Source organism: Myotis daubentonii, chromosome 1, assembly GCF_963259705.1.
Source record: "Myotis daubentonii chromosome 1, mMyoDau2.1, whole genome shotgun sequence".
Classification (NCBI taxonomy): domain Eukaryota; kingdom Metazoa; phylum Chordata; class Mammalia; order Chiroptera; family Vespertilionidae; genus Myotis; species Myotis daubentonii.
In genome coordinates, this window is record NC_081840.1 from 134973092 (window position 1) to 134999590 (window position 26499).

The 26499-nt window shown below is 39.0% G+C and overlaps 1 protein-coding gene and 1 pseudogene across 2 annotated transcripts in view; one reads left to right on the forward strand and one right to left on the reverse strand.

Annotated features, from left to right (window-relative positions):
* The window catches only part of PLXDC2 (plexin domain containing 2), a 425945-nt gene that overhangs the window by 15912 nt on the left and 383534 nt on the right, over positions 1-26499 (forward strand). The window lies entirely within an intron of this gene.
* LOC132228538 (phosphatidylinositol 3-kinase regulatory subunit beta-like) lies at positions 1362-4923 on the reverse strand (annotated as a pseudogene).

Below are 26499 nucleotides of genomic sequence, written 5' to 3' on the forward strand. Positions count from 1 at the left end.
CCATGCCATTGCAAATGCTAAAAGTTCCTTCTTTTTTATAGCAGAACTAGAGGCTGGTGCACAAAATTCGTGCACCGGGGGTGGGGGGAGGGTCCGTCAGCCCGGCCTGCACCCTCTCGCAATCCGGGACCTTTTGGGGGATGTCCAATCCCACAGATTGGGCCTAAACTGGCAGTTGGACATCCCTCTCACAATCTGGGACTGCTGGCTCCTAATCGCTCACCTGCCTGCCTACCTGATCGCCCCTAACTGCTTGCCTGGCTGCCTGATTTTGCCCCTAAAACTCAAGCTTCTTTTTTTATTTTTAATATTTATATTTCTTCTTTATTTTTTATTTTAAAAGTCAAGCTTCTTGAGAACATGAGGCATTTAACATTATCCCATATTCCTTAGAGAGAGCTAAGCATGGTAAACACAGCAAATACTTAATACTTATGGGCTTCTATACAAACACTTTCCAACCAGGAATGTTTTAATAGGCAGTCTCCAAAAACTTGAACTGAAAACCTAAAAGTAGAGTGCTCAGATTTCAGGCATCAGGTGCTATTAGCAGGATTTCTATTCCAATTAAACTCTAATTCTTAGCTCTCAACAGTTTGAACAAACTGCCCTTCACTGTCTCCAAAGTTTCTTATTTGTCACTATCCCATTTTCCTTTTTTTTTTTTTTTTGAGTTCCATGTTTTATATCCACATCTGTATGAATGTACCATACAAAACCCACTTGCCAGCCTAGCTGGGCAGGCAGGAGGGGGGCCCATGGCAGCATAGAAAACTGGGCTCTTGTCTCAAAAGAGGAGAAAATGGGTTTACAGTCAAGGAAACAAAATCAGAACCCAACATGATCAAGGAGAAGCCTTGAAACTGCATTGAGCGGAGGTGCTGTGGGCAGCGGTGCATCTCGGCTGGCCCAGCAGTGCCTGCAGCTGCCTCGGTTTCTGGGAAGCCTGGGGCCAGATAGGGCCCAGCTCTTGAGGTTATTTTTAATAATTTTGCTTTTAGAGGAGGAGGGCTTCTGGGCAGCAGCTCCATGTGGGGGTAAAGGGTGTGGGTTTCACTTCAGGGTTTGGAGGGGAAGTTGGGTCTGTGGGGCGGGACCTGTCAGGCCCCAAATGTTACAGCTGAGGTTTGGAAGTGGCACAGCGAAGTTCCTTCCTGCCTTGACCCCAGGTCTATGGCTTAAAAATCAGGGCACCAGGCTGGGGCTGAGCGCCCCAGGGGCCTTTGTAAACATGGCAGGTCCAGGCAGGGGGAGCTTGGGGGGACTGTAGGAACTGGTGGGGGCAACCAGAGCCAGGGGAGGGCAGTGCCTATGGGGCAAGAGTGCATGGGGTGGAAGAGGTAAGCTCCTCCAACAGAGACTTAGAGGTACAGAGACAGTCTGTGCTGGTAATGCAGCACCAGCTCCTTCGGAGACCCCTACAGGTTGTAGGGCTCTGCAAAACCCAAGCCAGTGGCCGTGCGGTAGATGACACAGTGCTGGGTATCGCCGTCCACCACCACAGAGCAGGCATAGCAGCCCCGCTGGCCGCTCTCACGGATGAGGAAGGTACCACCTCGCTTGCCGTTCAGCATTTCCTCAGCCTGTGTGCGGTGGATCTTGCTCACATACCAGGTCCGTTCCTCATGGTGGGGAGGTCACCCTCATCCTCCATCAATGCATACTGGTCTTCAGTCTCATTTTTGATTCCCAGCCACTCATTGATTTTCTTCTGCCGGGCGCCTTTCTGGTGAGCCATACCAGGTACTGGTCTCGGATCTTGTGCAGATGCATGAGGTCTGGCTTCAGGCTGTTCCTGTGCTTATCGATCTCCCGGTTGTCCAAGGCCGGTGTCCGCAGCTCCTGTTCCAGCCTCATGCGGCTCTTGTGGATCTCGGCGATGTGAGACTTGAGCAGTTCTGAGTTCAGCAGGATCCTCTGCATCTCTTTCTCAATGCCCTCACCTTGGAAGCGCTCCAGACACTCCTTGCTGCTCTTCTCTTGAGTCTGGCCCTACTCTTCCAAGATCTTGATGGTTTCATTGAAGGCTTCAATTGTGGTGCGCTTTATCCACAGCTCCTGGGAGGTGCGTGTGTACTCCTTGTAGAGCTGGTTGTACTCCGGCTCTTGTCCTCCTCTTCAAACCAAGGTAACAAACGAAACCTTTAATTATGATCTTCCTCGCTGCGAGGGAACAGCAAATCTCAATAGAAATAATTTCCTGCCAGAAGTCACGTCCAAATATTGCGAGACTGAGGCTATAGGGCTGACTATGTACATGCGCAATAACAGGCTCACATTCTAGCCATCGGAGCCTAGGCGTCCTCCACTATCCCACGATCCTCTGGTCACATACTTCCAGTTTTTCTAGCTCCACCTTAAATGGTGTTTCTTTCAATCACATTTCAAGTCCAGGGCCTCTAGTTGGAGAGGATTTTTCTTTTCTTTGATGTGGATAGCTGTTTACTATTTGGAATCATTGAATTTTCCAGCGGTCCGAAGCTCACTCATGAAACAATCGCCCATTCAGTCCACAGCTGATGCCGTCCTGGTTCTCAATGAGAAAGATTCTGTGCTGCGCTGTTTTCCAATCGGATCTTCCTCTTCCTTTCCCAGCACACTCCAAGCCTACTCTGGGCCCACCACCCCAACTCTGCAGACCCTTAAGACTTTCCCCTCTATTTCTTCGACTTTCCCCCATCAAACTCACACCCTATCGCATTGCCTAGGGTCGCTCGTAACTGCTCCCTTGGGGGTGGGGCCAGCCTGGGCAAGGGGCCCTGGTGTTCTGGTCTCTTGTTGTTCTGGTCTTTAGGGTAGCTGGCTTTTTATATATATAGATAGTATTCCATTGAAAACACAAATTTTTTATATTTTACATATTTGTAATATACATATTATCTTAGACCAGTGATAGCGAACCTTTTGAGCTCGGCGTGTCAGCATTTTGAAAAACCCTAACTTAACTCTGGTGCCGTGTCACATATAGAAATTTTTTGATATTTGCAACCATAGTAAAACAAAGACTTATATTTTTGATATTTATTTTATATATTTAAATGCCATTTAACAAAGAAAAATCAACCAAAAAAATGAGTTTGCATGTCACCTCTGACACGTGTGTCATAGGTTCGCCATCACTGTCTTAGACTCTACAGTGCTTTCCAACCTGTGATAATAAATACAGCATTAGAAATTTGTAATCAAGTATATTTACATCCCAATAAAAAAGATAAATCAGTTTGTTCATCTTCTAAACTTAATGGACATTTTGAAACAGTTTTAAAATGTGCAAAATAAAATGAATTTAAGTCAATTATTTAATCCTATAGAGCAAAGATTGAAATATTGGACTGATAAAGAACAATTCAATTTGTAGCTTCTATACAACCAGAAAGCCTTCTGTGAAGTCTTCCCATATTTCTTTGCCTTTTTGTGTGTTCCTGCATGTTTTTTGTGTACCTGGTAATCTGGCAGTCAGTTGTACATTTTATTGTGTAACTAGAGGCCCAGTGCATGAAAATTCATGCACTTGGGGGGATCCCTCAGCCTGGGCCGCGCCCTCTCACAGTCCAGCACCCCTTGGGGGATGTCCACCTGCTGGCTTAGGCCGGCTCCCAGGGGTATTGGGCCTAAGCTGGCAGTCAGGCATCCCTCTGGCAGCCCAGGAGCCCTCGGGGGAGCGGGCCTAAGCCACAGTGGGACATCCTTAGAGCTGCTGAGGAGACGAGAGAGGCTCCTGCCACCGCCTCTGCGCTCGCAGCCGTCAGTCCGACTTGTGGCTGAGTGGAGCTCCCCCGTGGGAGCACACTGACCACCAGGGGGCAGCTTCTGCATTGAGTGTCTAACCCCTGGTGGTCAGTGTGCATCATAGCGACCGGTTGTTCCCTGTCATTCTGCCTTTAGGGTCAATTTGCATATTACCCTTTTATTATGTAGGATTGCTGCATCAATAAGTCTTGTCTCTTGGGCGATTGCACATTGTTTGCTGGAAAGGACTTGAGCAATACTCATGTCCTGATTTGTCTGTTTTTGACCTGAAGGATAAAGGACTTGGTACTCTTCTCTTTTCAACAGTGGAATTTGTGGGGTAAGAGTTAACTGCACATCTGACGTTTGATTTGGCTGCTTCTAGTTCTTTCTGATCTGCGTGTGGGCACTCCCATGGTGGGCGATGGGTCCCATTCCACAGGTGCCGGGCCTGGGGCATAGATGGAAGCTGTGAGTGGTGCTAGTTGGAGCAGACCTGAAAGTCAGAGAGATGTACACAGGAGTGAACTCAGCCTCATCACTTTTTTGTTGTTGTTGTTTTTTTAATCCTCACCTGAGAATATTTTTTCCATTGATTTTCTAGAGAGAGTGGGAGGGAGAGAGGAAGGAGGAGGAGAAGGAGGAGGAGAGAAAGAGAGAGAGAGGCATCAGTATGAGAGAGAGATGGACAGTGGCCGGGGTTCAAACCTACAACCCAGGTACATGCCCTTGACCGGGAATCAAGCCCACTACTCTTACGTTAGCCAGCTGATATTCCAGCCACTGAGTAACACAGGCCAGGGTGCTACCAATTCTTTGGTTTGTTAGATAAGAACCTGTTTCACTGTTCTTAGTTACTTTCAATAATGCACTAAAGGATTATCAGAAGATTTAAATGAATACTGTATGCAGACCTCTAGCTTTTGATATACTCCACAGCTACAATAAAATATCACCTAATTTAATAAAGTTAGGACTCTTTTGTCAGCAAATGAGAGAAATCCAACTTGAATGTGGCAGGGGCTGCATAGAGGGAGGCCAAGGGGAAGAAATGGGGCACATCTGTAATAGTGTCCACAATAAAAAACAAAAAGCATACAATCCTATCTGTTTTCCATGGCTTGAAGGCTCCTATGAGCAGGTCCCTGCCTACCTGTTTGATCTCATCCCAAACCAGAAGTAATTATTGTTCATGTCCCCTCACACAGGATATGCTTCCACTCCTGTTTCGTTCTTGTTTCTCAGCTCCCAGTTTAAATGTCATCTTTTTATAACAGTTCTGCTGACTACTCAGTAGACAGTAGCCACTCTCTGAAATTACCTTTTATTCTCTTACATTTGTTCCTTTATTTTTCCACATACTGTTCTCTTCTGTTGTCGGGTTAGGGACCTAGTCTACTACTGTTCATTGCTGGGTGTTAACCTGAGGCATGGCACACTGCAGGTTCTCAACCACTGCATGTTACAGGAATGATCTCTCTTCTGGAAAACATGCAGACGGAGCCAGGCTGGGATTAGGGTCCGCTCCATTTCCAGAAAGAAGAGGGGATGGGCAGGCAAAATGAAGAGGCTGCTACACACTCACTTGACACTTTAAACCGCAAAGTATTTTTATAATATCTTATTTAAACTTCATACCAATCCATTAACTTTTCCCCCATTTTAAAATTGTGGTAAAATATATACAACATAAAATATACCATCTTAACCATTTTAAGTGTACAGTGGTATTAAACACATTCATAATGTGCAACCATCACCACCATTCGTCTGCTTCCATAACTCTTTTCATCTTGTTAAATTGAGACTCTGCACCCAATAAACAATAAATTCCCATTTCCCACTTCTCCCAGCCCCTGGCAAACACCTTTCTACTTTCTGTCTCTATTGATTTTGACTACTCTACTCAAGTACCTCATATAAGAAGAATTATACAGCATCTGTGTTTGTCTTTTTGTGACTGGCCTATTTCATTTATCACGATGTCCTCAATGTCCATTCATGTTGTAACATGTCAGAATTTCCTTTCTTGTTAAGGCTGAATAATGTTCTGTTGCATGTATATACCACACTGTACTTACCATTCATGTGCCGATGGACACTTGAGTGGCTTCCATGACTTAGCTGTTGTGAATTATGTTGCCATGAACGTTGACTCTTACCGATAAGGGAAAAGAAACTCTAGGTCGGAGATGAAGAGGCTTTTCTGAGATGATACCAATAGTGAGAATAGGTAATGAACCTATGGCTCCAGAATTCATATTTGGTCTTCTTTCGGCCATGCCCCAGACAATTATGTAGTGAACTTTCTAACCTTTCCAGTTATTTGTATGTATGTGTTTTGTTGATCATAGTCAAGAAATTAAAATTTTCTTGATTTCATGTATACTGAAGTGACCTTTAGCTAATTTGTACTTTATAAGTATCATAAAACCAATAGCTTGTACCATTTGCTTCAAAATCTCCTATTCAGGGCCATGGATACTTTTTCCTCCAAGAAAACTTTTCAATAAAGTGGTTTACTTATGACACCAATTGAGATTATTATTCTTTAAGGATACTTACTGTCTTTGGGTTAGGATTCAATAAAAATCAATTGGTAAAAAGCATTTATTTTTCATGTGCATTTCTTAGTACTTTCTTTCAGCGATACTTTGTATCTAGGATAGATAGCAAAAAGCAGATGGCTGTAGAAAATACAAAAATCTTCAATTACTCTAAGAGATATTTTAAGTATTAATTACATAATTCAGCTTTATATATGTTGTACTTAACACTGGTGACACTTTGCTTATCTTCGTTGCAGTTCTGTTTTGGAATTTTAGTATAATTGTAGTCAGCTCAAACAGCTCCATTTGAATTATACATAACTGGAATTAATTTTCATGGTGATTCTATAATTGGAATCCAAGAATAAATGAATATGATATCATTGCTGATTTCTGCAATCTGTTGGTCGATTAGAAAAGTGGTGACAAATGCACACTGGGTGGCGGAGATCACTCATGAATTTTGGTGACTCCGTGTTGAAAGTTTAAGCCACGCCCCTCAGAATCAATGCTGAAGATCACGGCTCCGCTGCCTTTAGCGTAGAAGCCAGGTGAAGAGGCCTGGACTCAGCTCACTCTGACCTTAGAGCTCTGGCCTGCACTCGATTCCTAGTGCCATGGATTATTAATTCTGTGATTTGGGGAAGTTGCTACATCCTCAGTTCCTTGGTTTTCCCATCTGTAAAATCACATGATAATGCTCACCACACAAGATATTTGTGATGATTAAAACGTAAAATATGGAAAACCCTTAGAAACCCATCTGGGGCATATTGAATAATCACTAATGATAGATATTACAGGTATTCAGTAAATATTCATGTATATTGGTGTGCTCTTTTAAATGTAGTGTTTGAATATGAATCTGCTTACTTTCCTGTCACAATGAAGGTTAAATATGGATTAGCATTTTATGATAAACAAAGGTTGAATCTATTTTCATCTACTTTCATTTACTGAAAATATCCATTTAGATCCGTGGTCGGCAAACTGCGGCTCGCGAGCCACATGCGGCTCTTTGGCCCCTTGAGTGTGGCTCTTCTAAGCCTTAGGAGTACCCTAATAAGTTTATAACAATGTACCTGCCTATATAGTTTAAGTTTAAAAAATTTGTCTTGCAAAAGAAATTTCAATCGTTGTATTGTTGATATTTGGCTCTGTTGACTAATGAGTTTACTGACCACTGATTTAGATCATCTTAAAAAATACAATATTTCATAAAGTTTGAGTGGGCTAGGCAGTAGAGTTTTGTTGTTATAGAAAATGATTCTTGATATAGAGGAATAATGGAAAACAAAGGCAGGTATTTGGTATGACTTTGAGAGGTCACAATATTGGTTGTAGTGGCAGGCTCAGACCTGGAATGCTCTTTCCACTATAGAATTATTAAGTTAAATTTAGCATTACAGTGAAAGTTCACAGTTCCAAGATAGAGCTCCTTGAGTGGTTAGCTTTGATATTTGACATGTAAATAGAAACACACTTTATTAACAAATTGCACTTCATTATGCCTTGAGCAACAAGTTATACATTTTATTCCTTGTTATTTCATAAAGGACCTTCACATTTCTTTGGCATCATAAAAATGTTGAAAACAAATTGCTGTGAGAGGAGAGTAAGAGCTGGCCTATCCTCATTACTGTATCACACACACACACACGCTCACACTCACACACACACACACACACACACACACACACAGATGTATAATCTTACCTGGTGGAAGTGAATTTGGTAAGGAGTGTATATAATTGGTATATAATTTCATTTTTATTTTGGAGAAACCTTAGACATTACTGATTAGATATATACTATTCATGTCATTGCTATTATCAAAGAGCTGATTATGACAAAGAAACAGATGTCAGAAAGCAATTACACTAATAACAACACGATTACTGCCACCAATTTAATTCTAGAAACCTGCCTAGAATCCTTATGAAGCAAATAATTTTCTGCAGCCGTAAAGAATAGGCACTGATCTCTTCCCTTTCCCAACACAACTGAAAAGAAAATGTGCGTGCAAACATTTTTTTATTAAATCTACCGGATAACATCAGCTTTCGAAACCTCTAAAGTTTAAATCTCATTCAAATTAGTTTAATTGCTTTTCAAAGCTTACTTCCCCAGATAGAGGCATTTTAGATGATTGTGTTTATGTGACCATGAGCATCCTTGAAATGTGTGCATGTGTGCATCATGATAGAAAATAAGTCCATGCTCATTCTTTTTATTTTTCAGGTAACCTAAGTTTCCACTTGTTACTCCGTGTCTCTTTTGGTTTTCTACCTTTTCTCACTCAGTTACAGTGTTTAATCATAATATTTTATGCTCTGCCTTATTTTTCCAAGTTATAAATGCAATCCCTGTGAACTATAGATACTAGTGTATAGAAGAAGAATCTTGCCCATCACCCATTGGTCAGAAATTATTAGAATTTGTTGTGTTTCTTTCTCTTTTGTTTTTCTATCTATCATCTATCTATCATCTATCTATCTATCTATCTATCTATCTATCTATCTATCTATCTAACCTATCTATCATCTATCATCTATCTATCTATCTATCTATCTATCTATCTATCTATCTATCTATCATCTATCATCTATCTATCTATCATCTATCTATCTATCTATCTATCTATCTATCTATTATCTATCTATCTATCTATCTATCTATCTATCTATCTATCTATCTATCAATCATCTATCTACCTAACTACCCATCTGCCTATCTATTATTTATCTATAATTCATTTTCTTCCACCTCTGCTGGCTCAACCACTTACTGTGACATCAGTCAGTTATACGTCTGTGCTTTACTTTCCTTATTTATAAAATGAAAATAATAACAACCCTACCTCACAGGGTAACTTTGAGTAGTAAATGGGTTAATTCATGTAAAGCAATTAGCAGAGTGCCTGACACACAGAAAACTCAATAAATGCTAATGATCTGTATTCCACATTTTTTATTTATAACTTATCTGCTGGTACTACTATAGTAACATTTAAATTATAAAAGAGAAACAAAACAGAAATCGAAAGGGACAAAGCACCCAGTGGATGGCGTGCCCTGCCCCATTTGGACAGCACTGGGGATAGGGAGTTGAAAATGTGCAAAGAGCATAAGTGATAGTATTTACAGACATATTCACAGAACTGTATTTATTTTCACGGTTTGGAGTAGGACTCTGAAGTTAATTTGAAATCTTGTTACTCTCCGAATGTTATCTATGTCATTTTACTGAATGGAGATATGATTAAAGGGCATCTTCTGATGTTTTACTTTGAAGGCTCTAAAATAATCATAGGTTTATAGTAACAGGTTCAAAGGCTGGTTTTAATTTTTACGGTTTGGCTCAAAACCCACTTCTCACTCCTGCCACTTCATAAAATGTTTCCTGACAATTGCAGCCCACAAAAACCCTCGCTCTCTGATTTCTTCCTGTTCTACTCACTTGAACTTTGACCATTTAACTGCCTATTTTGGCACATGTGTATGTCAATCATAATGGCCATCTTTAATAACACTCATGCCAGCTTCAGCTCAAAAGAACTGACTCAAAGCCTAGAAATCATCTGAAAGCCCAGCCTGTAAGAAGCTCATCTCCTGGTTGAGCACATTGAATTTGAAGGTCGATAAATATGTTACAAATTTTAAAAAAGGACCATAGATGGAAAGTTGTGGATAGGCTTCTCCTCATTTTTGGGTTAAGGAATAGCTTCCTCACAGTTCTACATTCTCCATAACGTATACTATGAAGAGGACCCTTCTTTGCAGCATGAAGGTTTTTTATTCTCTGATAAGTTTCTATTATCTGACATAATATAAATGAATATAAAAGAAGTCATTATAAAAAATCAGAGCAGAATTGAGATATAAGTATATTGCATTTTTATTAGCAGAGAGAAAAAATAGCTTGACTTAAAAAATATATTTTTATTATTCTATAATATATGTGCTCCCTCCCGCTTAGTAATACTTTTTTTATGTCACTTTTTAAAAATAAAACTTACTAAACTCTTAATTCCTATGCAGTTATGTATTATTTCTACCATGGTTTGTGGTTTTTAATTTGCCACCAATGTTGTATTAAATAATATTTAACAAAATTAACTTATTTATGCATATTGTTTGATAAATAAAATGTTCATGGGTAAGCATAGTTTTCTTTGCTGCCTTTTAAAGGATAAAAAATACATTTAAATATTTTTTCATGTTTTATGTTTTTATTTTTCACAACTTAAAGCTAATGTACTAATTTGATAATTATTCAATAATTTATTCTCATGTTCTGTATTTTCAATTTTTTTTGGATGTACAGAGTCAACCACAGTTATGACTAGCATATCTCCATAATAACTTCATTCATGGGTACCACCAGGAACTTTTCATTGAGATATTTTCTAGTGAAGAAGATGATCAGGGAGATAAAATGTTAGGAAACCAAAGAGGTGGGGAATGTGGGCAGAATATAATTAAAGAATCAAGAGTTGGGGAGACAGTAAACTTGTGCATGTAGAAGCCAGTGGTCCCAACATCCATTGCCTCAGTTTCTCTCTAGTGTTTTATGACATGAATGTGAACAACAAAAGCATGATTTGTTCAGCAATAAATCCAATTCTTAGTGGTGAAACTAGATGAACATCATAGCTTATTTTGTAAATTTGTCCTTGAACCATGTTTTCTATGCCCATGGATAGAGAATTCCAGTCAAAATTACTCACAAAAAAAAAAATGCTGGATCCAACTGCATTTTCATGGATGCTATCTGAAATCTGCATGACTGGTTAGAATTGTAGCTATTAACTGGCTTTGACTCAGTCATATATTAACCACTAACTATTAACACTCATAACTAGAGGATGGTCTTGCTTCCCAAAAGGCCGCAGGAACCTGGGAATTTGTAGTGCTGTTTTGAGATCATATGCAAGGTCATTTATTATATCTAAAATGCATAGAGTTCTGGACATTGGAACTAGGGAGATAAGCCCAGTTTTGTTTTGTTTTTATAGTCACAATCTAAATGTGTACTAGAAAATGTCTCACTTTGGTTTATTCTGGTTACTTATCCCTTATGAGTGATAGGTACTTGCTGGGACATAATGCAAGTTCTTTCTCAGTAAGATGACTGGTCCTCACTGCGGTTCTCTTGGTGAGCCTTCCACTCTTGACCTGTGGGGCAGGTCACTTAACTTCCGTGTGCTTCACGCCCTCTGTGTGTATCAGTGGCCCTTGACCAGGTGTGCCATCACACAGAGCTTTCACAGGTGTGCTAACAGATTGTAATAAACCTGTAGGATTACTTTTTGCTACGCCTTTCGAGAGGCAGTTATGGTGAATCTTGTCCGATGAAATGTTAAAACGAGCTGTGTAGAGAAGGGCAATTTCTTGTAAGCTGGAGGTAAAGTGTAATTTTAAGCCCGTGCCAAGAGAAGAACAGGTGTTTGTGGGAACCTGTGGGAACTCTTCTGCATGTCAATCATACAGCAAAACCCTGCATTAAATAGTTCTTAGTAAGCAACACCATCCATGTCAAGGGTGACTAAATCAATAGGTCTTTATCTGTGGAGCCTATTTATTTAGATCCTTTAAGTCAGTTATCCTATTAACAAAATATCCTGAATACACCAAAATTTTGCCACGCTGCACTAAATTTTATGAATCAGACCTCTTAATTCTTGCTTGGTACCTCCATGTGTAGTCATGGCAACCACCCTCAGCAGTAAATATAAACCTGATGCTTGGGCCAAAGGTGAGTAATTTGGATCTGGGTAGTGACAGGAAAGCTATTTTTAGGGAAGGAGGAGGAGAAAAATGAAAGGGAAAAAAGCATTAATGATATTCATGCATTTCCTTATGGCTCAATATTTTCATCGTACAAAAGGAGAGAGGAAAGGAGAAATGTGGGCTTTATGAAGTGATAGAATCTAGAGCGAAGGGAAAAATTAAGTCCTACTGATGGGTTATGAATCAATTTCTTCTTGAGTCTTTAAGTTCACTGTTAGTGATATGATATATTCTATGTATCTTTTCTTTATATATAATAGTTATCTTCTCTCTATAGAAATAAACCTTAACTATATACACATTTTTTGTCCATTAAAATGTAACTGAGCTGTTTGGTTGGGTCCCTAATAAGCCCTGAGTGTCAGACTTTCTTTGTCTCCCCAAACTTTTTGGGAGGGTCTGACATCAGTTACTCCTCAGGGAGCCAATGCCAGGATACACATGTGGGGAAGGGGAAGTGGAGGGAAAAGTCTCAGAGGCCAAGACCCCCAGCACATAATGAACTTAGTATAAAGTGGCCATTTGAGAAGTTTGACAAACCTCCCCACAAAAAGTATTTATTGATCATTTTGATTGATCCTAGTTCAAGTACTTAGTAAAAGTAATGTATTTTATAGCTTTGTACAACATATATTTGAATAGCTTTCTATATTTGGCCTGAAGTAGAAAAATCCAGATTATTTCAAATAATAGATTTTCATGTGTAGCAAAAAAAAAAAAAAATATTCTGAGTAAGCGCTGTACATGAGTGGAACACATATGCTGGAGATTCACAGGTACTCAGTATCCCTGCAGGTCTATAGAATACATTTGGAGAATCCTATATAATAAAACCCTAATATGCAAATCGACTGAACGGCAGAACGACCGGTCACTATAATGCACACTGACCACCAGGGGGCAGATGCTTAATGCAGGAGCTGCCCCCTGGTGGTCAGGTGCTCCCACAGGGGGAGCACCACTCAGCCAGAAGCCGGGCTCATGGCTGGCGAGCACAGTGGCAGTGGCAGGAGCCTTTCCCACCTTCGTGGCAGGCAGACATCCCCCAAGGGGTCCAAGACTGCAAGAGGGCGCAGGCTGGGCTGAGGGACCCCCCTCACCCCCAGGGCACAAATGTCATGCACCAGGCCTCTAGTCACTAATAAAAATCATTTTCTCTGATGGAAAGTGCTTGTCTGTATGTAAGTCTTAACTCAGTGGTTCTGTAAGTGAGGAGCATCAGAATTAGATGGGAATGTATTAGATGGGTATAGTTCAGTTCCACCTCAGATCTGCTAAGTGTAAAACTTTGAGGTGGGATCCAGGAATCTGTGACTTAGCAAATACCCAAGGTAATTTGGACACTGAAGTTCGAAAATCATGTCCTAACTGATCTTGTCCTTCAGATCTCTTACTCTCATTTCCTCATTGTTCCAAACTCAATTTATTTTAGCCCAACACTTACCATATATTGCACTCTAAACTGTATCACAGACTGTGTCAAGTGATATCCACGCATTAGTATGTTCTTGGAACAACCCAATAACATAGACTCTATAATTAGCTTCATTTTAAAGATGGAGTAATGGATGCTTATAGTGATAAGCTTTCTAAGATTATATAATTAGTAAACGGGGCTGGGATCCAGACTTCTTACCTCCTAAATCTTTGCACCTATTCGCAGAGCTATGCCGCTGTTGTATGTGTTGAATGCAAGGCATTTGGAAACTTGGATTGGAATAATGTAGTCCCAGACCCTGTGGAATCCCATTTTATGGTGGAAAATGATCTGTCTTTGCTAACAGCCCCTGTGCATGCTATTTCACCTAGAAAATATTGCTTTCCTTCCCCTTTAATCCAGTTCTGTGGCTGCTTTTAAAATCAAATTTGAGACACACCTACTCCTGGAAACGTCCCCTGATGCGGCTTGGGGAATAAATGTATATGCTTTTCTTCATCTGTGTCCATCAGTTTAATTTTCAGATCCAACCAGGAACCTGAGAGGGTCAAGGAAAACATTTTCCTCTCCTCATCCCCCTCCACAGTTTGTACCCATTTTCTACTAGAACTTGTACTCTTTGTCATTGTTGACTGTTAAGGCAAAACTGTCAATTAAATCTTAACCTATTATACACACTATTGTTATTAGAAGTGCTTAATGAAAATCGTGAAAGTACAGACAATTGTTTTTTAATTGAATAGACTATCTTGGATAAAAAAATGTTAAGGGTATATAAACAAGTGTATGGAATATGTTGTATATGTTTTGGTAAATATTGTTTCTAGTCTTATTTGAGGGTAGGTACTAATTTTAGAGATGCATGCTTAGAAGTATTGAAAAATTAATTAAAAAGTATATATATATATATATATATATATATATATATATCTCAAGGTGTTCTGGTTTTATTTTATTTTTTTATTTCTTTATTTTTATTTATTTTTAAATATATTTTATTGATTTTTTACAGAGAGGAAGGGAGAGGAGATAGTTAGAAACATCGATGAGAGAGAAACATCGATCAGCTGCCTCCTGCACACCTCCTACTGGGGATGTGCCCACAACCAAGGTACATGCCCTTGATCAGAATCAAACCTGGGACCCTTCAGTCCACAGGCCGACGCTCTATCCACTGAGCCAAACCAGTTAGGCTATTTTTATTTTTATTTTTTCATTTTCAATTGTATTTTACATTCAGTATTACTCTCTATTAGTTTCAGATGTACACCTTAGTAGTTAGAAAATCATGTACTTTACAGAGTGGTCTCCCTGGTATTTCATGTACCCACCCGGCCCCATATATAGTTATGCCATTATTGACTATATTCCCTATGCTGTCATTTACATCTCTGTCACCATTTTGTACTTCTGAATCCCTTCTTTTTCACCCATCCTCCCAACCTCTCTCCCCTCTGTCAACTGTCAATCTGTTCTCTGTATCTATGAGTCTGTTTCTCTGTTGTTTATTTTGCTTTTTAGATTCCACACATAATTAAATCGTATGTTATGTGTCTTTCCCTGTCTGACTTATTTCACTTAGCGTAATACCATCTAGGTTGATCCATGCTGTTGCAAAAGATAAGAGCTCATCCTTTCTTTTCATAGCCGAGTGCTATTCCATTGTTGTAAATCCACCACATCCTTTTGTATCCACTCTTCTATTGCTGGGCACTTGGGTTGCTTCTAATTCTTGGCTATTGTAAATGATGCTGCAATGGATATAGGATACGGGTGCATCTATTCTTTCGAATTTGTATTTTAGATAATTTCTTTAGGCATTTATTTGCCCACGGTTTTTATTGTTGTTTTTTATTCCTGCAGATGGGTGGTTTTGCATTGCTTGCATGCCTCCTACATGGAACCCTCCAAAGAAATTGCGAATTCTTCTTCCAAGAGAGGAACTCTATCTTTTATTGTTGACTTCTTTCAGTTTCCCAGCAGGGTTCTGTACATGGTCAGCATCCAAGTAAGGCTTGTTGAATAACAAGGATATGTATAAAATCTCTTTATAGTCCTTGAGTCAAGTGTTAGGTATCATGGGGAGGAGCCACCTTGGAGGGAAATGGCTATAATAAATCAGAAGTACTTAATGAAAGTAGTGAAAGTAGAGACAATTGCTGCTTTTAACTTGAATTTCCAAATGTCTTCAGCGCAGACTAAGAGGAATTTCAAATGTTTCCATGAAGTACATGCCAGGCTTGCTGTAGTTCTTCCTTTCACAATTGCACCCCCACACTGTTGTTTTTGGCTGCACTTGGATTTACTGAAATGATTCTGTTTGCCTCAAAGGGTTTTGAATGAAAGGTTGGAAGATTTTTTTATGAACTCATCATCTTCATCCCATGAAATGTTTTTAGAAAAGACAGTTTCATTTTATTGCTGTAGTTTTAAACAATGCTACAAAACTTTAAGAGGGAATTAAGATTTTATCATATGGAGAAGGAATTCCTACTTGTGCCTATTAATATCTCTCGTCACATATATTTATAAAGTGTTTCATTCTTTTTTGATCCTTAGATGCCCATGCATTTATTTAAATTATGTGATTTGTGGAATTTATAACCAATAGTTTTTTAACCTATGCACACATATCTGTAGTACTTTAAATGAAAAATAGCATATTTATTACAAAAAAATGTTTATCATAGATAAGGGAAATAAAATTACACAATAAAATAAACCAAGTGCATTTTTCTTTCCCATGTGATGAACTTTATATATATAACTTACATGTATATAAACAGATATTCTCTCTCTCTCTCCTCTCTCTCTCTCTCCTCTCTCTCTCTCCTCTCTCTCTCTCTCTCTCTCTTCCCCCCTCCCCCCAACAGACACATACACACACACACACACACACACACACACACACACAGTCGTGAAGCAAAAATCTCAATAGATTGAGAAAATGCTGCAGAGAATGGTAGCTTTGCAGCCTACTTTATACTTGATATTAGAATCAAAGAAGGAGACTTAAGAGGGGTCACATGAAATCCATTGCTGGTAGGTTAGCAGGCCGGAGAAAGCCAAGGGGGAAATCTCTGGGATTAGACAAAGCATAAAACAGAGGGACACATCCTTCTTTTACTTTGGTGAGCACCAGAGAATTAAAAATCAACACTGACAGCACATACAGGTGGTATTTAGGGAAAAAGATGACAATGAAAGATTCTGTGATCTGCTCTGATGGGAGATTGGCCCTGATGAGTCTGGAAAGATTACGCTGACATTCTAAAGGTATGTTATCATAGGTGCAAAAAGACAACAGACAGCATCCCATCCCGTAAAGACTGAACTTTGTCAAAGAAGCTACAGTCCCAGGACAGGACTACCCACTATAACCGCTTTTGGTTGGGAATGTTTATGTGCAGACCATCCTATGAGGTTACTTTCCGTCGCTGAGTCTGTGTGGCCTGCATGCAAGTCTCCCCTGAGCTTGTCAGGTTGAGTATGTGGCCCCTTTTTTTGTCCAGACTTATCCAGAAGAAAACCGCGCCTGCCTCGCTGACAGATATTTTTAGATACACATGCTTTTTGGATAAGGAAACATTATGTATTTCCCCCACAGTAATTTTGAGTACATAATACTAATCCTTCCTTTAGTATAAGTTTTTCCTACAAATGTTTCAATGACAAATCAGCTGAGTTGTTTATAGATGCCATGTCCTAAAACTTTTTAATCTTTACTCTTTTATGGGTCTTATAATTAAAAGGCAAACTACAAAGCAAATTTGCTTAAAAGATTATTATCTCATGGATGTTTAATCATGAAAGACCTATCTAATCTGCTCCTACAGGACCACAATTTACACACCCCATACTGAGAGACTGATTCTAAAGCAAGTGATCTGCTTTGGAATTACTATCTGTAAAATTCTTTATAAGAACCACCAAATATGCATTTTAAGTAAGATATCCTGCATCCTGCTATTTAGGAAAGACATGAATTTTAATGCATTTTCAAGGAGGTGATAAGAAGCAAATCATGGCTTACTCAGAATCCTCAAAGGACAAATGAAGACCCTAGAGCTAAGTTAAAATGGATTCTGCGCTGAAACTGGTTTGGCTCAGTAGATAGAGCGTCGGCCTGTGGACTGAAAGGTCCCAGGTTCGATTCCGGTCAAGGGCATGTTCCTGGGTTGCGGGCATCCCTGGTGGGGGATGTGCAGGAGGCGGCTGATCGATGTTTCTCTCTCATCGATGTTTCTAACTCTCTATCTCTCTCCCTTCCTCTCTGTAAAAAAAATCAATAAAATAATTTTTTTAAAAAATGGATTCTGCCCTGGAATTCATGGAGCTTTGCTGTTGGATCTGGAAGACGGGTATCTTATTCCAGGATATCAGACCCTCCATAGCATTCAACTGGTTTAACAAACATTTGTTGAGTTCTTAGAATGTACCACACACTCAGATATGCAACCCCAGAAGAGTCAAACAATAAGCCCTACTTCTTACTTCTGCAAGTACCTGAAAACAGAGGATTTTATAATAAATGGACAAAGGTAGACATTTAAACAAAGTATTTTATGACACCAGTAAGAGCTATCAATAATGATATTTTCACAGTGCTATGTTTTGGGACATGATGGGGAGCAATTACTCTTGCCAGTGATGGTTATATTCCAAGCAAATAACTGGTTTTCTCTCGCTCTCTTGTCATCATTCTTAAGAGTAATGTAGGGCCTTTCCCATAATAATAAATCAACACATAGTTGCTTAATTGACCTGAATTAAAGCATTTGTAGTTCTAGGTCCTGGATTTTTTTAAGGAGTGGTCACACAAAATTCGTACTTGTTGACAAAGGTTCCACCTCCTTCAACCCACCCTGTCTAACATGTTTTGGTGTCCCCATTGTCTCTTTCTTTAGTTAACACTTATGTTTGTGAGAAGTAATCTTTGATGGAGTGTATGACCAAGAGAAAGAGCTAAAATATCTCATGTTTATTCAGCTCTTTACCCTTATTTCTGAAGAAGCCCAGTTAGTCTTCTGGATGAAATCACAGATGGTAAGTGGGAGCAATGAACTCGGGGTGATTTTAGCGAAGAATGACACTGATATTTAAACTCAGGTAAAAGAGGAAGGATTAAGACAGGCTGTGAAAAGATAATCTAGAATCTTACTCCTTGAAGTGTGGCCCGTGAACTAGCAGCATCTGCTTTACTTGAGAGCTTTTTAAAAAAGTGAAATCTCCCCAGACACATTGAACAAGAATCTGCATTGTAAAAAGATTCTCATGCCATTCCTTTGCACATTAAACCTGGAGAAGGACTTGTTTAGATAAGTTAGAAAGAGGATAAATCATTGAGAAAGGAGAAATACCAGAGAATTCTAGAAGCAACAATTTTTTGCCTGCAGTGATACTGTTATATTTCACAGTCCATCTAAAGTTTATTGACTATAGAAAATATGAGATGCAAGTGATGATGATCGAGGCATCAAAACACATACTTAGTAAAATGGACAATATTTTCTCTTTGTAACCTCCAGGTAGTGAGCATCTGAGTTTTTATCAGGGACTTTGTTATTTTGTCTAGTCTATAGAATAGGATGTCTACTCTATGGAATAGTATGTATTCCCTCCCGAGTTTAGAAAATTAACATGACTCAGTTATTAAGCAAAGAATCTGTTAAAAATATTTTTTGTCTCTTTATATTGTTGTGATTATTTCTAACTCAATCATATTCTCAGGCAGGCACAATAAGGTAAGCAATATAATCATCACCAGGCTGAGGGTGAAAATACTTTTATTTAGTTTACAGATGTGAACTAATCAGAATAATTTGAATCTTGGATACTGTTCAGAAAAGCCATTTATTTAACTGCTCTTAGATGTGTTCTATTAATTTGCTGGGTAAGAGCTGCAGTTACAGAAAATACATAACATAGAAACTAAAAGTTTTAAGGGCTAAATAAATGGACCAAGGTATCCAATGTAGAGTCACTTGTTACCTGAACCTATAGAACTTAAAGTGAGCAACGCCTGGCTTCCATTCCTAGCTTACATATTACAATTCATTAGAAGCATTGCCGCTTTCTACGCCTACACTGTTTCATTAATAAGAACTGCAGAGTGTGGATGTTGTGTGATTAGATTTTACTACTTTACGCTCACAATGTTACTCTCCTCCTGTTTTCCTTCGCCTTATTTTGCTTCTTTCTCCTTTAGTTTCTGTCTTAGCTCAGGTCTCTAGAACACTGAACTTGAGGCAACGTTTGGTTATTTCTTTCCTAGGAGTGTGCAATCCCTGAAACGCAAGAGTGAGAGCAAAGGGTAAATGAGGAATGAAGAAAGGCAGGCCGACAAAGGGTGATACCGAACTGGCCATCCTTTCACAAGAAAGCAGCTAGCTGTTTGGTCCCACAAGTTGTCTCCCAAAAAGTTGTATGAAGCCACTACATCTGGGACCAGATTCTTATTCGGATTAATTATTTTTTCAGGCTTCTCCCATCTTGTCTCTCTTTGGTCAAAATGTAACCCCAAAGGGCTTCAACTGCACTGTACTAACTCCCCCTGACCAGCCTCTGCAGAACCCGGCACCTCCTTGGGTCTGGTTAGGTCAGACCGTGCACTGGAGGTATAGTGACTCCTGCCATGGTAGGTGCAGTGGAATCCACGTAGGGTCCTGGCCCTAGGTCTCTGGGGAGGACGAGTCCATCTGTGAACATAGGAAACGGGACCACACGACAACAGCTGGGTGCTCGGCACCACGAGACGGGCAGGAGTCACTGGGCTCTGTTCTGGCCTGAATCCCTACAAGCGACTGAGGCCTGTGGGGCAAGGGCACTGAGCAGATCTGGGACATGATATAAACTGTGTTCAGTACGGTCTCTGCATGACTGGCTAGAATGACAGCAGCTTAAAAGAAAAGACCTATTTGTCCTTCCACAACAATGAAACTCACCTAAACCAGTGGCCCAAAGACGTAGATAGATTGTTTTTAACATAAATCGGTGGCTATCAACCCGGGATGATTGTGTTTCCTAAGACATTTATGCAATGTCATAGAGACATTGTGAGTCACCAAACTGGAAGGGTGCAATAGCCATCTAGCTGGTAGAAGTCAGGGATGTTGCAAAACATCCTAGAATACACAGAACCACACATCCACAAAGTGTATGTGGCCCAAAATGTCTTGATTGAGAAATGTTAATATAGGCAAAGAACCTAGTGTGTGTGTGTGCGCGCGCGTGTGTATGTGTGTGTGTGTATGTGTGTGTATAAATTGATTTCAGAGAGGAAGGGGAGAGAGATAGAGATAGAAACATCAATGATGGGAATAATTGATTAGCTACCTCCTACAAGGGATTGAGCCCACAACCTGGGCATGTGCCCTTGCCTAGAATTGAACCCAGGACCTTTTAGTCTGCACTGAGTCAAACCAGCTAGGGCTGAAGAACCTAGTTTTTGATTATAGGGTTAATTTAATATTTTGTTAAGCAGTTGAAATAAACAACTCTCACTTCCTTTCCCTTGAACACTGACTGGGAATTCCAGCCTAGACTGACCTCCCAAAAGCTTCAGTGCCTTCAGGTACAATCTGTGCCCCAGACAAGAGGGGCACCATGGGCTCCAGAGGTGCTGAGTGATTCCTTCCACGACCCGCGTGGAGTAGGGTTCGGTATCTGAAAGAAGAGCCGCACAACAAATGAAAGAAAGAGACACAAGATAATTTTGCAATACCGGGGGACCAGGCGCGGCAAGTCCGGAAAGACTTCCTCCGCCGTGCTCAGGTCTCACCAAGCTTTTATTCATCTGGAGTAGCCCTTAGGGTAAGGAGGTTTTAATGACACACAGATCAGCAGACAATTTCCAGGAATAGGCAGAGTATCTGATTAGCTCATCAACAGATCTCCAGGAGTATCTGATCAACAACAATCAACAAAGATCTACATAAGCACCTAAGGAATTAAGTGAACTAAGGTGGAGATGCTTCAACTATTATTACTTAAATTAACTGGGTAGTTCACAGTTCTGACCTTTTACTAGAACTTCAAAGGTTACTAGCCTTTTTTGGGGGGTCTCTGTCTAAACTCAGCTAGTGAAGACAATAAATGGACTCCGGCATAGAGGGTGCTGCTGGAGAATGCCAGGGACAAATTTCAGCTATTTGTAAATGTGCCCTTAGCCAATTCTGCACAGTGAACAGAGGTTAAACTTTTATGTTTACTTCTGCCTTCTCTGTTGTGCAATTTTATGACCACTCTGTTCAAGATGAAGAATTTGGACCAGAATCTTTAAGTTTATAGTTCTGATAGTTTTTGTAGTAAACATAAATCTGTGAGTCTAACCGTTTATATCAGTTTTCCCTCGTTGAACAGTTTTTAACATGTGTACCATTGAAATACCAGCCCTGATGCATAAATTGAGGCCTTTGGAAATTAGTTCAAATCAGACTAGCATTCATTTAAAATATTTTTATATATCAATATTTGAAGAAGTCTCCCATTTTAAAATCACTTTTGTTATTACTATTCAGAGCTGCAACTATAAGTGAGTTAAAGTAGAAAATAAATAAGGGTAGGGATCTTTGTTTTATTTCAGGATGTGCCCAGTAAGCCACAATTGTACCTGGTTCGTATAGTAAATATTTGTTGAATATAATTTCCATCTATAGTAGTAGAAATGACAATATTTACAGAAGAAATATACAAATACATAAGTAAAACTCAAATACCATTTTTCTCTTTTTGTTCAGGTTCATATAACAGACTCACCAGGCTCATTAAAATGTGGTGTCATTTCAAATCATTATCAAGTTCTTGCAATGAATGTTCTTTACTTTTTTCCCTTTAAAAACTTATATTTGTGGGATCAAACAGACCTGGGTCTGAATCCTGGTTCTTATCAGCTGTGTAACTTTAGGAATATTACCTGCACTTGCTATGCCTTAATTTTCTCTTTAGTAAAACAGACAATAGTAAATAAGTTGATATATTGGACTTAATTTAGTGCTTATTACAAACAAAGTGCTCAAAAATGTTAGCTACCATTAGTATTATGTGCTATTAGAAAACAGAGTATACCAGATTTTATTTGAAGATATTTTGTCATCTTACTATGCTACTGCAGCTCAGTCTTTCTTTGTGAACTGTTTTTCACAGGTTTCATGTACTTTTGTTGATTTTTGTTTTGTTTAGTAGAAATATTTTAAACCACAACTTTGATTTTGACCCTTTAGACAATTTAGCATGAGAACTATACTAAAAAAGGTATGGTTTTTATTAAAGATAACTAATAATTGAAGCTTTACACACAGACACACACACACACACACACACACACACACACACTCACACTATGTGTCAGTATCTTCTTATAGTTAAGTGTTGTTTGACAAACTTCATTATCTCTCAATGTTATGATTTGTGATGGGCATTGACCCAGAGTTGGTCACTGACAACTTTGTCTCTGTAGATCAGTGGTGTGGGAGAGCTGTTAGTCACTGTAAGCTCTGAGAGCTAGAGCTCTGTGAGTTTGAATGAGCATTTTATCTTTTTCCTGCTCATCTCTCCTGGCCCTGACAGCTCAACTTGGCCTTTTCACTTGCTTCATCTACTTTCTCATATGAAAAGTGAACTATATCCAAGCATGAATGACAAGGGAAAATCAAAGCAACTTGACTGAAATTTTGACAGTTTTGAAATTTTTTTATTTTCTGTTATATCTTATCTCACTGTTAGTCTTAAATATCTTGTTCAATTGCATCCTTCAAGATATATTACACCCTGTGAGGAAGGTAAAAAAAAACACAAAACAATAATTGCTGAAATTACTTTCTTATTGAAAATCAGCTGGAAAAAGAGTTGTACACAATAACGAGAACTGTAAACTGAATTTCTACTATGGATAACTTTTTTTTTTACAAGAGACAATAATATTCATAATTTATTAATCATTTTACTATGAATGAGATATCAGGGCGTGCATTTCACATGGATTCTTTCATTAAACTCACAACAAGCTCTTAAATAACTAATGTACAATTGAGGGCACTAAAGCATCCAAAAACTGAGTTATTGCCTAAAGTCCTACAACTAACAAGTTACAGAGCTGGACAGATCCTTCATAGAATAGAGAGTCATTTTATTTGCTGTTTCAGTTTTACAGTATAACTAAAATTTTATAGTTTTTATATTTTGATGATAGAAACAAAGATCTAATCAATCTCTGTCTCTCTCCATTAGATCTGTAATCTACCCAATTCTTAAAGTCTGTATTAGTATTAAAATTGCAGACTGCACGAAATCAATATAAGGGATAAGATAACTCATGTGTCTAATTATATACCTTGTTTGTGCACTTTTTCACTAAGAATAATTAATTTACTTAAATATTCTTCTTGACACTTTAGAAGCTATCCAGAATTGATACAGAGGAACAATTCTTTTTTTTTAAGTGTTTAATAGAAAGTTATTCCTTTCAGTGGTTGGGCAAACTTAAGTTCTAAAGTATTATTATGTAAGCCAAACAATACCCACAGGAATAGATGTACAGAAATAGTGCTTACCCAGTTTGTAATGGGTTAATGAATCTATTACATTCATGGCCAATGGGATCATTATGTAAAATAACCTTTTGGGTTTTTTTTCTAGAATTCATGGTTGGGATATTTTAAATATATTTGTTGGAAGCAGTCAGCTGTTGGGTGCATTTCTCATCTGACCTGCTTGTTCTTTGACTTACCTAAACATGGCCTGGAAATTATAAGTTACTATCCTTTCCTTTGTTTGCCTTCACTGCTGTTGCCTTGGAAGCAACCTCCAGACAAGCCAATCAACCAACCACCTGGCCCCTTGGAAGAATAAATGCAGATATAGGGTAAGGCTGCAAGTAAGGATGGAAGATATGAATGACAAGAACAGCTTAGAGCTGCTCAGTTTGGGGGCAAACTTTCAAGCAGAAAGCTCCCTCATGGAGGACTTTGGTCTCTCAAATTGTTTTCCTTTGCCACTCTCTTCCCATGGTACTTCACCTGACAGGGACCTATACCATGCAGGTCATCTGCTATCTCCCACTCCTAAGGGTAGACCATGTACTCCTTTATCTAAGTGAAATCTATATTGTTTGATGTAGTTTCAATCACAAAATACATTCTAAATAGATACTAGTTGAATAGATGAAGGAATGAATTCTCCTAGTCACTCTCATTTTTATTTTAGGATTATAGTTACATTATACCAGATTTGACATTTATTTAAATTAGCAACCATTACTTAGTGCTATTATAAATGTCTTTGGTAAGGTTACATGCTCTCAGGTTAATGGGAATGAATTAATATAGAGTTATGTCTTCTTATCATGTAATTGGAAGTACCTGCACTGAAGAAATGTGAGTTTAGTTTATTTTAAATTTTATTTTTTTAAATTAATCCTCACCTGATAATATTTTTCCATCGATTTTTTTTGAGAGAGAGAGAAAGAGAAGGATGAAAAGGGAGATAGAGACAAGGAGATCGAGAAAAAGAGAGAGAGAGATACATTGACTGGTTGCCTTCCACCCAAGTTCTGACAGAGGCTGGGATTGAACCTGCAACCCAGGTACCTGCCCTTGACCAAGATTTGAACTCATGACCCTTCCATGTGTGGGCCAACACTAACCACTTAGAAACATTGGCCTGGACAGATATGTGAGTTTAAATGAAAGGTTGGGGTTACAGGGGAGCATTTGGGAAGAAGGGAAATGAGTAGCCTTGGAATAGAATGTATTTTGGACTGTAGAGTGGTCCACTGGGCTAGGGAGCAAAAAAGGCATCACCATGGCAACACAAGCTATTAGGAGGGAAGAAAGAATGGTAAAGGGAGTTCTGAAGGATGCCAAAGGGAAACTGCAGATATCCCCAGGAGTTGGCATACAATGCGCTGTATCTTTCTCTTTCTTTCATTCCTAAAATGTTTGCTTATTCCTAGGACTCATATTTTAGACGGTACCATTAATATTATATTTCAGACATATTATGTGTCAAATAAGTTGTAGGGCCTTGACCCAGAGACCTATGACCATTTGTTATAGTGTTCCTATGAGGAAAATGCAGAGGAACACATTTCAGATGTTTAAGGAATATTATAAATCTTCCAACGGAATGCATTTGTAACATTTAGCGCCCCCCCCCCTTTTTTACTGTGTCTTCTTGTTTCCTTACTCTTCTTGCCTGAATGGTCTTTCCAAAGGTGAAATCTGACTTTGCCACCTCCTTGCTTTACACTTTAATGTCTCCCTCGCTACTCTGACATTGTGTAACCCCTTTCGGTAGCACAGTCTTCAGGTAACCTTTTCAGCCTCATTTCTGCCACTTCATTCTCAGCTCCCCTTAAATTGCCTATCTTTGCTTAAGGCACTGTCCGCTCTTATATATTTCCCCCCTTCTTTTTGCCTATGGAGCCTTTTTGTCCCTCCGTCATTTCTGCTTTGCAATTTTTTGCCCATCCTTTAAGCCTCTGTTCAAGTCTCCATTTTATTTTAACCTGTCCTGCAGCTCTCCTTTAGCACATCTTTTAAAACCCTTCGGAATTCCGTGATAATTGGCTTCATGCTAATATCTCCATTGGACTATGAACTTGAGGCAGAGACTTTCTCACTTATCCAGAAGCCACATCAAGACTCTGGTCTTTCACACAGAGAAGGTTTCATTGTGGTTTGCTCACATTTGATTAGTAAGTGGTATTTATTTAACACTCCAAGGGAATTACTAGCCCTCTTTCTTCAACTCTAAATATAGGCGATATACTAAATGTTGCTATTTAAAGATATTCAACTCTAAATATGGGAGATATTAAGTATGTTCCAAATATCTACTTATTTGCAGCACTTACAGTGGCAAGATGTTATTAATTATTGTAATAATTAACACATTGCATAGTCTGACAGGATTTCAATCTAAAGTATTTCAATTCAACTTGTTTTAAATAAATAGCTTTAGTCATTTCTCTACAAAGCTAGTGGGATATTCT